The sequence below is a fragment of the Cajanus cajan genome, chromosome 2, assembly GCF_000230855.2.
Source record: "Cajanus cajan strain Asha chromosome 2, NIPB_CcT2T_4, whole genome shotgun sequence".
NCBI classification, from domain to species: Eukaryota; Viridiplantae; Streptophyta; class Magnoliopsida; order Fabales; family Fabaceae; genus Cajanus; species Cajanus cajan.
This window is the reverse complement of record NC_138518.1, coordinates 23,327,639-23,340,318: the sequence shown is the minus strand read 5'-3', so window position 1 is coordinate 23,340,318 and position 12,680 is coordinate 23,327,639. Positions and strand designations below refer to the sequence as shown.

The 12,680-nt window shown below is 31.1% G+C and overlaps 1 pseudogene; it reads left to right on the top strand.

Annotated features, from left to right (window-relative positions):
- Positions 1-8,826: 8,826 nt before the first annotated feature.
- The window catches only part of LOC145954838 (uncharacterized), a 198,651-nt pseudogene continuing 194,797 nt past the window's right edge, over positions 8,827-12,680 (top strand).

Below are 12,680 nucleotides of genomic sequence, written 5' to 3'. Positions count from 1 at the left end.
AATCCAAGTAGGTGTCCACATTATCTTTTCCATGAAAGTAAGGGAGATCAACCCTTGATTCCCTCACTTTGTGTTCTTTAATGACTCTCCTAGGTGTGGGTTGATAGTAAGCATCCATTTGGATACTACCATCATTATTTAAACTTTGAGAATCATGGGAGCTCTTGGTTGAGCTCCTAGAAGAACCTTTTGGACTTTTATTTTTATTCAATCTTTTCAAAAGTTTTTCTTCCCTTTGCTTAATCTTTTGGATTTCTTGTTCCAAAGCCATGATTTGTACTTCTTTTTCAAGTTTCTCTTTTTGTTTTTGAAGCATCTCATCATTTTTCCAAAGTTTTAGTGCTTCAACCTCCTTGAAAATTCTTTCAAAACTTTTAGGAGTATCAAAGTCACTACTACCTTGAGTATGATGACTCATGGTTAAGCAAAAAGAATTTGTATGCTATGCAAAATGTTATAAAATGTTTTTGGTATTTTCTAGGAATGAAAATAGCACTCGGAAGTCTAAGTGTACAAGTTGCACTATCAAGGGAGGTGAGCTACAAAGAGCCACTTAATAACCAAACCTTTTCAAGTGGAAATCACTAAACTCCTTTGTGGTATTTCCAATTCCCCAAAACTTTTCACAAAAATTTTGTATGCTTTTTACAACTTTGTTTGTTTTTGACACTTAACTAAGCGTGAGAAAATAAAACTACACAATTCTAGACGTTTATAGGCAACAAAGTAAAGCAATTAAGTACAAGCAAACTTAAAGAGAAGCAAGTTAAGCAACTAGTCGGATATCCTAAGTGGAAGCTTGAAACATATGAAATTTTCAAGCCACTTCCACTAGTACTACACGTGAGAGTCTATCAAGGATGTAGATATACCTGACCAGCTTCTTAATACTCCCTCCAAGCTTTACAAATTGGTTTAAAAATACAAGAGAATTGACAAAAATTAAACTAGCCTAAAAAGCAATAAAGTGGCGGCTTTGGTGACCAATTAGTGACGGATTGCTATGCAAATTTTCCAACACTTAACCAAGTGTTTAATCCGCCACTAATCCTTCAATATGATGCTCCTGGACCTACAAAAGAAACACAACAAAGAGGTTAAAGTGGCTGCCTCACAAGGTGAAGGGATTGGTCACTCAAGTGAAGGAAATTTAGGAGGATTTTGGGCACTAAATTAGGTCAAATTTGGTGATTATAGTGTCCAAAATTTTTCCTACTCTTTGTTGAGCAATGCTTGATCCTTGAGCAAGGATTTGAGGCCACTTCCAGCACAGGAATTTATAGAAAGAAAACTAGACAAGCAACAAAGCACAATTTGGAAAGCTTATACCAAAAATTTAGAGTAATATGTGTATATGACAAGACACAAAGAGGTTCAAAAAGTAAAACTAAAAATTAAGACTCCAAATAAAGGCTAGCACTCAGATATAAAAATTCCTAGATAGGTACTAGAATAGATGAACAAAACAAAAAAAATTTGAAGACAATTGGATAAGTATAGCAAAAGTAATAGCAAAACAATAACAAGGAATCAAGTAGGTTTTCAAATTGTATACCTCTCGGCTTTTTCCTTTTAATTTTCTTTCTCTAGTTTTTTTTTAATTCTTTCTTTTTCTATCTTCAAATTAAGAGTCCAGAGAGTATATTTTCCTTTTGTTTCAATTTTTTTTATGATTCCAAGCTATAGAAACCGTGACTACAAAATTAGGTCAAATTAGGTCAAATTTTCAAGTAACTTGAAGAACTAGTGCACTAGTCTTTAGGTTTTGGTTTGGATTCCTTTTGATCTCTTTTTCTTTTATACTTTATAGGTCTTTAGGCTCTGTTTTGAACTCTGTTTTCAGCCTCTAAAATTTTTTTTAAAATTGAATCCACAAGAAAGAGTGCACTAGAGTAGAGATAAGCACTTGAAATTTGAGTAAATTTTTTTTTATAAGATTTTCAATGGAAAGTGATTTGAAAACTTGAGACACAATAGAAACCTAACTCTAAAGAAACTTACTAGAACTAATAGCAAGTTATGAACACAATAAGGTAAAAGAAAAAGCACATATAGGTAGGCATGAATTGAGTAAAACCGAGAACAACACAAAGTGAAAACAATGCTAAACAAAAATTAGGTCAACATGCTATTCAAGGAATTTCAAGACATATAAGAACTACACATAAACTTCTAAGACAAAACAAGATTAAAAACCAAAAATCTAATGCAAATGCATGAAGTCCAATCACGAACACATACAAGAATGGAGAGACTCAAGAAAATTCAAAAACAAGCACAAGCAAAAATTTCCTAAACAAGTTGATTGAAGAAGAAATTCAAAAACAATCAACAAAGGATCTATGAACAACAATTATGCAACAATATAGATCCGGAAATTGAAACTCAAATTTGAGACAAGTAGAACACAAAAGACACAAGAACACACGGATACAAAAAAAAATTTGAGCACACTTATCTCCTTGAAGAAACCTTGCTCTTGATACCAAAATTGATGGAAGTGAGAAGGAAAAGTGATGGATGTGCTTCTCCTTAACTCCTCCAAGCCACGGATCTTCTTCTAGGAGTTGTAGACCGAATGAAATGAAGCTCAAAGATGGATGAAGTTGCGGAAATGGAAGAAGGAAGTATCCAAGCTCAAAATCTCAAAGGATTGCTCACTTCAAAGTGAAGGAAAAACTAGGGTTTCCTAAGGTGTTTGAAGGCATTCTCTTAAGGTTCTCTCTTGGAATATTTTCGGTGACTCTTGAGGGAATTTGGCTGAAGATAATTTTCAGAAAATTCTCATATATCAAAAGTGAGTACAATAGGTGAGAGGAGGGAAACATATAGCATCCGAATTTGAGGAGAACACTTGGCGCCACATGATTGGTCACATGTTGGCGCCAAGATTTGAATTCAAATTCAAATTTGAATTCAAACCTTGTGTCACATGCTCATGACCGGTCATGTAGAGCTAAATGAGAGATTAGGTTGAATTTAGAGTGAATTTAGGGTTGCATTTCGGTGTCACACTTGTGCAACCAAGGTGGTGCCAAAAGTGTGACCTAAATGCAACTTAAATTCATCCTAAATTTGACCTAATTTGTCCTAATTCAAATGAACTATTAAACCTCCTTAAACCCTAAACTAATGACCAAAATACAATGGTCTAATGAATACATTCAATAGGAAAAAATACAAGAAGAAGAATGAGCCTAATATTGGGTATCAAAAGCCCAAAGGCCCATGAAGCCCAAAACTAGGCCCAACAAGCCTAAAACCTAAAAATGGTACTCTAAGTGGTCCAAAATACAAGACCAAAATATATGAAACCTATACTAACATTATGTATACAAAACATATGAAAATAGCTATAACAAAATATGGCCCATGAAAAGTTCAACTTGGGCCTTCCAAGGCCCATCGGGCCCATTGGGCCCTGACTGGCCCAAACCTTCAAGTCTAGCCCACTCCTCTTGGCTCCTTCAATATGTCACCTCTTGCCTTCCTAGGCATGATTCCATCAGTTAGTATATGCAAAAACAATTTAATGAACAGTTAGTAGGCATGATAAAATCAAGACACAATGACTCCTGACAATGGTGCCATTTTGATAGCATTGTCAAATCACTATACAAAAATTACTAGATTTTCCCCTTAGATTTGTAATATAGAGAATAACCAGGTCATTCTTCTTGAAAACACAAGTCAATTTAATCTAAATTTATCACATATTGTTAGAATGGAAATTTATGAAAGTGAAACAACAATTACAAAATTAAAAGTGCAAAAGAGAATTAATTGAAAATTAAGAGAAATCTAATCCAAAAATGAATTAATTCAAAATTTCAATTCTTATAGTAAAGTTCTAACAATTCAAACATAAAACAAGAATCCAAACATCTTATCATCAACATGTATCTAAATTGAATGTAGATCTAAATCTAGATCTAATAATTTCACAAAAAAGAAATTAGCAATTGCATATCCTAATTTCTAGAAATTTAAGGACAACGAACATGTTGATTTAGGCAATTAATCAATTGTTTAATCCTTGTTTATATTGGATTAATCAATCTTAATGTAACTCAAATCTAGATCCCAAAACTCAATTCATAATCACAGATCATGAAATTAGATCTAGAAAAGAAAATAATAAGATGAAGAGTTCATAAAAAAAAATTGAAACTCGAATTTAACTATAATTTATGAAACCTCAAATTGATAAGGAAATTAACCATGCATCTTCATCAAGATGCTACAGCAAAATCAACCGAGAAATGTGTGAGAGAAATTTGTAAGAGAGAGAGAGAGAGAGAAGTTAGAGAAATTTGTAGAGGAAGAAATTATAAATCGGAAAAATTTGAGAAAATATACAAAGCAAGTCATTTAGAACTTATTAATAGACTAAATTAGTGGGCCTAATCAGATTTAATACAAGTCCCAACCCACTAATTACCTAATAACAAGGCTAAGCTACTTCTGCAATAATTTCTTGAAGAAAACTTAATACAAAGTGCATATGCATAACATTGTGGGGAATTTTGGATGTCAAGACATTCAAACTGGATAAAACTCTCAACAAAGAATTTGTAGAGTTGTATCTTAGCTTTTAAGGGTTACCAAGAATGTCCTATTTCGAGTTTAGGAGCTCAAGATATGGCATGCACGAGACAATATGTCAAAGTGGATAGAAATTACAAAAATTAACTAGAATTTAGAATTAAAACCGAAATAATCCACTAAAATAAATCTCAACCAATTCATCAATTTAAGACACTTATAAATGTCAAATGAGTTCAATGTAATTCACTAAAAGATGTATCAATTATGTAGTATGAGTTACATAAGTAGACGTTTAAACACAAATTGGCCCAATATCTCATATTGGCCCATTCCCACATGACCAAGAATATTTCATGTCTCATGCTATTAAGAAGCCCAAGGCAACATTTCTATTATGCACAATGGTGAATCCTTTATACATCACTCACATCCCTCCACACGAGTCATTGTAAACCTAATTAACTACCTTTATAATTACTCTACTATGGATAACATTTGGTATCAAAGTCTACAACTTCTACATGTAGGAATCTTCCTATATTTGTACATGTATGTTTGAATTGATATTCTCATATCCATGACTTGTGAGATGTGGTTATCAATCAACTTATAAAGTAGCCTCAATGTATCATTGTTGTCCTAGTTAACAGTAATACTTGACTACAAATACTTTAAAAATAATGTTTTTTGTTCAAAGAATCTCACAATCAAGTAATACTTAATGTATCTTTGAACAAGCAACTATTATAAGGAGGTTATTATGCTATATTAAATACTAACAACAATTAACATAATAATTGAAATTTTTCTATCAAAGTCATGACATAAATAAAGGATATAGGCCACTAGGGTTAACTCCAACAAATGAATCGCTCAATCTTCATCCACTACTATAGATGAGACATTTCATTATGGGTGTTTTGCACATTCTTTGTGATGGAATAGGTTAGGAGAAATGATTGGCGGCTTCTTCTAAACTCCATCTCAATCCTTTCTTCTCTTGAGGTTGGCTTCAATAATGGCGAAAACACCTTTGAAGAAGCTTCAATGGTGAAGAAGCAACAAGGAGTGCTCGGTTACTCCTTGAAAGTGAAGAAGTTTTGAGAGAACCAATGATGGAGGACCATCCTTGAAGCATCATATAGGGCCTATCACAAGGTCCATGGCTAGGAGAGTTGAGGAAGATGAAGAACACACCACACCAAAAGTCATGATCATCATATGTGTGGATTTTGAGTCCTCTCCTTAGTTTGTTGTTTTTTTTCCCTATTTTGCCCTTGTATTTTGGGGTGCATTAAATATTAGGATTTTATTTTGTATTTATATTTAGCCTTTGTATTATGGGGCAAAATTAGTCTTAGGATTTATTTTAGGACTTAAACCTTAATTTATGAGGTGAAAGTCCATTTCTTTCTTTTTCTAGGCCTAAGCGCACTTTAGTCTTTTAGAAGGAATGAGAGCCATTTCATTTAGGCTGCATTTAGGGCTCATTCATGGTGCATTTGGACTCCAAAATTTCATCCAAATGCTCCCAAGAAACCCTAGATGCCTTTCTCTCCCTATAAGTATTCTAGGTCACCCACCTTGTAGCCACTTTGGAAATTAATGATATTGAGTGAACCTCGTGCCTCTTTATTCCTTCCTTAGTCCCCTAGGAACTCCATGGCCCCCTATCCTCTCCTCTCTTCCTTGAGTGAGCTTGGGTCTTCCTTGGTTGGCCTTCATCATCCTAAGTGAAGTGAGCTAGCCTAAAGGAGCTACACTACCAAACACCTTCCCCTCCTCCCCTCCATTTTGTGCGTCAACCTTCACCTACCTAAACACCATCGCCACCACTTCCATACCCTTGAAGAGATCACCCTTCATGTCATCTCAACCTTGTATAAGAGAAGGAATCAACCATTAGCACTCATGGAGAAGTTGGTTCCATCACGTGGTATCAAGAGCCATGGTTCTCTTTAAGGGTAACTTGTCTCTTCTCTTTTGTGTCTTCTAAATGTTTTTTTTCATGTCTATGTCTTCTCATATGTCTTGATGTTATCCTCTCAAATATTGCTTAAAATGTTGTTTTCTTGTTGAGTGGTTCATTGTTGGTTCATGAGCCTTCCTTGTTGTGCTCTAGGTGTCCTTTAAAATAGATTCTTGTGTGCTTTTCTTCATTTTCACCTTTGCTGGAAATTTTCTTTCAAGAACATGATGAACACTTTATGAATGCCTTTTAATCCTTATTTGTTCAAGTTTTGTCTAAAGTTTGTGTTTCGTCTCACCTTTTCACCCAAATACAAAGTATGTGCATAATACCTTCACTTGATGTATGTAACATGGAAATGAATGATGCATGTTTTTCCTTCTAGGTGGCTTGCCAAAATTTTGCATGTTCCTTAGAGATCATTCATGCATGTTATTTAGTTAATGACATGTTCCAAAAGTTTGTTGAATTCCATGTGGCTTTGTCTCCTATACATGCATGGTTAGCCACTCCTACATGCTCATCATTACATGATCATCCCTTATCCTTTGTATGACAACCAAGTAGTGTTTTTGTGCTGAAAAATCTGCCAAGAATGTGTGTGTGCTTGCTGAAAAATCTGCACCAAATTAGTACATAGTATAAGACACATTCCACCTTACAAAAGTTGTTTTTTTGCATGCCACTTGTCTTTTTTGTCTCCTACTTTTTTGTGCTACTTTTAATTCACCCACAAGTGTAAAAACCAAGCAACATAACAAGGTTAAAATTCAAAAAAAAAAACTGACCAAGGGGCTCCACCAAAAGCTGGATGAAAAAATATAAGAGAAAAAAAAATTCAAAGGAAATTGTTGCTAGACTTGTGGACAATTACCATTATACCCTTGCACACTTGGAGTTGGACTTGGACCATTTTTGGACCCATATTTGGACTCATTTTATGACCAAAACCGTGGCTGGACATTAAGGAAAAGACCTCACATTAATTTTAAGGACAAGGAACACTAAACACATAATTCTATTCTAGAACCCTTCTAAGATTTCCCTTTGAGTGCTTGCCTTCTTAAATGTGTCTTAATTTTTTGCTTGTCTTTCTTGGAACTCCTTGTGTTGTGTCTCATCAATATTCCCCTTGAGTTTAGCCTTCCTAATTGAGCATTTTTAGTTTTTATTTCTTTGGCCTCCTTTCTTGCTCTTGGTGGTTTGTTTCACTCGGTGTAGATGTAGCCTACTTTCACATTTCCAAGAAATTTTGGGGAAGATTGAGTTGGAGGAGTTGGCCATGAATTTCAAAGAGCTTTGGGAGGGATTCCTTACAAACATAGAGTGCCAAACACATTGGAAGGAAGCTAACCAAGTTTGTTCATTGTGAAGGGAGCACCAAATTGGTTTGAAGAATTTTCTTGCTTATTTCTTTACTCTTGTTTTTGCGCCTATTTGTGTTGTTTTTGAGTGGACCACTTGTATCTTGGTCCTTATTCATTCAATTGGGTTGTAATTGGCCTCTTAAATTAATTAGTTTTAGGAGTAGTTTCGTTTAGTACTTGTGGAAGTGTCTTGAAAACCCCCAAGGTCACTTCAAGCTTCCACCCTAGGACTTCTAACGAGTATATGTTTTATTGCTTTCCTTTAATTCTCTTAGTTGTTAGCATAATTCCTTAGGTTGTTGTATGTTCATTTAGAGGCTTCCAAATTTGCCTACTAGGGGTCCGAACACACACTCACTCTTGTTGTGCTAAAATTGTTTTTGTGAGGAAAGTGAAAAGGGGCTTAGTGATTTCTACTTGAAAAGGCTTGGTTTTTAAGAGATTCTTTGTAGTCCACCTCCCTTGATAGTTCACTTTGTGCACTTAGGCCTCCTATCATTTTTCTTGCCCTCAAAAATCTTTTGTGAAAACCTTTTATCACTCACTCTTTGTGAAAATATTTTCAAGAACCTCTTTGTGAAAACCTTTCTTGATCAAAGATGAGTGATCATTCAAGTGTAAGAGGTCAAAATACTCATAGTAGTAGATATAGTCTTAGGGATGAACTTAGAGAACTTAGGGAGTACATAAAAAGAAAAGAAGAAGAAAATGAAAAAAGAGAGGAAGAATATAAGACAAAAGAGAGAGAAAATGAAAAAAACAATAAGGAAATAAAAAAGATGCTAGCAAAACTAGTCATCGGGGGGAGTTGGGGGATCCAACCCAAGGGTTCCCCCAACTAGGCCCCGAAGTGGCAATAGGGTGAGAACCCCTAAAAGTGAAAGTGAGGGTAGTCAACACCCTACAAACCCCCTAACTGATAGCCATTATAGTAGTCATCACAAAGATGATTACTATCAAAGGCCACCAAGAACACAAAGACCAAGGGAGTCTTCCAATAAGGGACCCAATATTACTCTTCCCTCATTTCATGGAAAAGACAATGTTGAAACATATTTAGATTGAGAAATGAAAGTTAAACAACTTTTTTCTTGCCATGGAATAAGTGAAGAGAAAAAGGTTTCTTTGGCAACCCTTAGCTTACAAGGGCATGCTATGTATTGGTGGACCTTCTTGGAAAAAGAAAGAAGATTGCATTATGAGCCCCCAATAAAATATTGGAATGAACTCCGTAGTGCCTTAAGAAGGAGGCATATTCTCCCATACTATGACCGTGAGCTTATGGATAAGCTTCAAAGGTTGAAACAAGGGTCATCAAGTGTAGAGGAATATAGGCAACAAATGGAGTTACTTATGATGAAGGCTGGAATAAGGGAAGAAGAGAGGACCACCATTTCTAGATTTCAAAGTGGTCTTAATATTGAAATAAGAGACAAAGTTGAACTTTTGCCTTATAGAGATTTAAATGAACTTGTTCAACTTTGTTCAAGAGTGGAGCATCAACTTAAAAGAAAAATTTTTGGAAAAGACTCCACTTCCTCTTATTCCAAGAGTTTTAAGAAGGAGGGCCACTCTTTCCCAACCTTATTCTAAGGAAGAAAAAGAAAAATTGTCACTCAAAGCACCTTCCAAAGAATCTAAGTCATGTGAAATTAAGTGCTTCAAATGTCTTGGAAGAGGACATATTGCTTCTCAATGTCCTACAAAGAAAACCATGATTTTAAATGCCCAAGATCACTATAGTAGCCTTGATGAAACTACTTCATCTTTCTCTAGTAGTGAAGATGAAGCCATAGATTCTGAGGAAGAAATCTTACCTTGTGAAAGAGAATTATTATTGGTTAGAAGGCTCCTTAGCAATCAATCTAGTGAAATTGACCAATCTCAAAGAGATAACTTATTTCACATGAGATGCAAGGTTCTAGAAAAAACTTGTTCTCTCATTGTAGATAGTGGGTCTACTTCCAATTGTTATAGTACTAGATTAGTTGATAAGCTAGCCTTAACTACAAAACCTCCACTACAAGAAAATGTAAATTTCTGACGGAAAATTTCCGACGGATATGGATCCGTCGGAAATTTCTGACAGATTTATATTTTCGTCGGAAATGTCTGACAGAATTTTCCGTCAGAAATTTTCTGACAGAAATATAAATCCGTCGGAAATTTCCGACAGAAAATTCTGTCAGAAATTTCCGACAAAAAAAATAAATCCGTCAGAAATTTCTACTGGAAAATTTTCGACGGAATATTCCATCGGAAATTTCTGACGGATTTATTCCGTCGGAAATTTCCGACGGAATTTTCCGTCAGAAATCTTATTTTTAATTATTATTTTTAATTTTTATTTTTAATTTCTTTTTTTAATTTCTTATATATATTTGTAGTATTAAAAATTTTATATATCTTTTAAAGGTATAAATATATATTATAATTATTTATTACAAGTTTTTTATATCTACTATTAGTATTAAAGATGAAAATAAATTAGGTTATACTATATTTTATTATAATTTACTTGGTTTGAACCTAACTTTCTCTAAAAATATATATTTTAAGTGTGACTTATTTATCTATCATAGATAATTTTTAAATATTTGGGTAGAACTACAATCATATAGACTTATTTTATAATAATTTAACACTATTAAAAATATAAAAATCTATATGTTAAATTTATAAAAATAAAGTTTAATTTATTTATGATATAAATATGTTTTTAATATCTAATATATATTTTTAGATGATAATTTATTTTAAAATATATCTTATAATAACAATTCTAAATGGAATATAAATCTTATGATTTTTCTTATTTTGATTTTTTTAATCAATGTATACAATTTTACTATTTTGATTTTTTCAATCAACGTATACAATAAATAAAAAATACAAAAGAAAAACATGCATGCTACAAATTTTATTTTATCAAAAAATTATTTGTTTTAATATATTACATTATATATGTGAATATTAAGACATATATATATATATATACATATATATATTATAATTAAACTTTTTTAAAAAATTAATTCATTATTAAGAAAAAAAATTTATCACATGAGAATTAATTTCCTCAAAAATTTGACAAATATCAAATAAATAAACATTTTTTCTGAATCTATATATTTATTTTATTAGAATATAATTTTTATTTTTTAAAATATATTATTTTTTTAGATAAAAAATTATGTATATGTCAAATAGTAGTGAGGGCAAGTGCCTCACTATTCCAAACGTGCAGCTGTATATATATGTATGTGTATATATATATATATATATATAATATAGGGGTTATAATTATACCGATGTAACTTTTACTAAGTATTATGCCGCTCTATAACTGTATATTAAATGTGAATTTTGTAAATCCAACCGTTAAATTGAAAGTTCATATCACTTTATACGTGTATATCAAATTTTGTTAAAATTGAACAACAACTGGAAGATAATCCAAGTGTTCATATTTTAGTGTATTTTGAAATGAATATATTACATCAATTTTGTTTTATAAAAATGAAGTATCAAATCATCTTGGATTAATATAAAGTTTTGTATATATAATCTATAAGAGATATGAACTTTCAATCTAACAGTTGAATTTACCAAATTCACATTTAATATAAAGTTATTGAGCGGTGTAATACATTGTAAAATTAACATTTAATATATATATATATATATATATATATATATATATATGAGGGGGGTTATAATTACAATGGTATAAATTTTACTAAGTGTTACACCGCTCAATAACTTTATATTAAATGTGAATTTTGTAAATTCAACCGTTAAATTGAAAATCTTTTACTCTTAAATCATATATACAAAATGTTATATTAATCGAAGATGATTTCTTATAAAAAAAAAATAAATTTGTCAAAAAATTTCTATTTTTTATGAGAAAATTTTTGTAGGAAAAGCTATATTATTGATAGAATATTTCAGACAAATTTATATTTGTCGAAAATGTAAGAACTGGTTTTAAATTTGATATGAAAATATTATGATATAATTAGATAAGATTTTAAGTTAGTATTTTATTAATGGTTGATAATTAAAAAATAAAACATGGATAAATACATTTTTTGAATTTTATATGTTTGATTTAAGATAACTTACAAAATAACTCTTGGTAAAGTTATTCTGCTCAATAACTCATGGTGTGTTGAATTTCATCGATCCAATTAATTGTTAAATTAAAAGTTATTAAATTTTACTAATAATTAATATAAAAAATTAATTAGTTTTGGAATAAATTATTTGCTAATTAACAATATAATTGAAATATTAATTATTTTAAATTATTTAACTAAAATCTTATTGACAATTTACTATATGATTATAATATTTTTGTATAACTAATATCTGGTTTTAAATTTGATATGAAAATATTATATATAATTAGATAAGATTTTAAGTTAGTATTTTATTAATAGTTGATAATTAGAAAAAAGATAAGGATAAATACATTTTTTAAATTTTATATGTTTCATTTAAGGTAAATAAATATATTAAATTAATTAATAATTTATTTAAAATATTAAAATTTAATTTATAAGTATGTAATAAATAAATATTTATAATTTTATAAATTATATTATCATTATAAATTATAAAATTAAATAATTTAAATTATAATTTTAAATAAAAATAAGTAGATGTTAATTATAAAAGTAAGTACATATAAATAAAGAATAATTAAATATATTATTATTATTATTATTATTATTATTCGTAATATAAAATTATTATATATTATTATTATAGTACAAATATGAGATTGTATA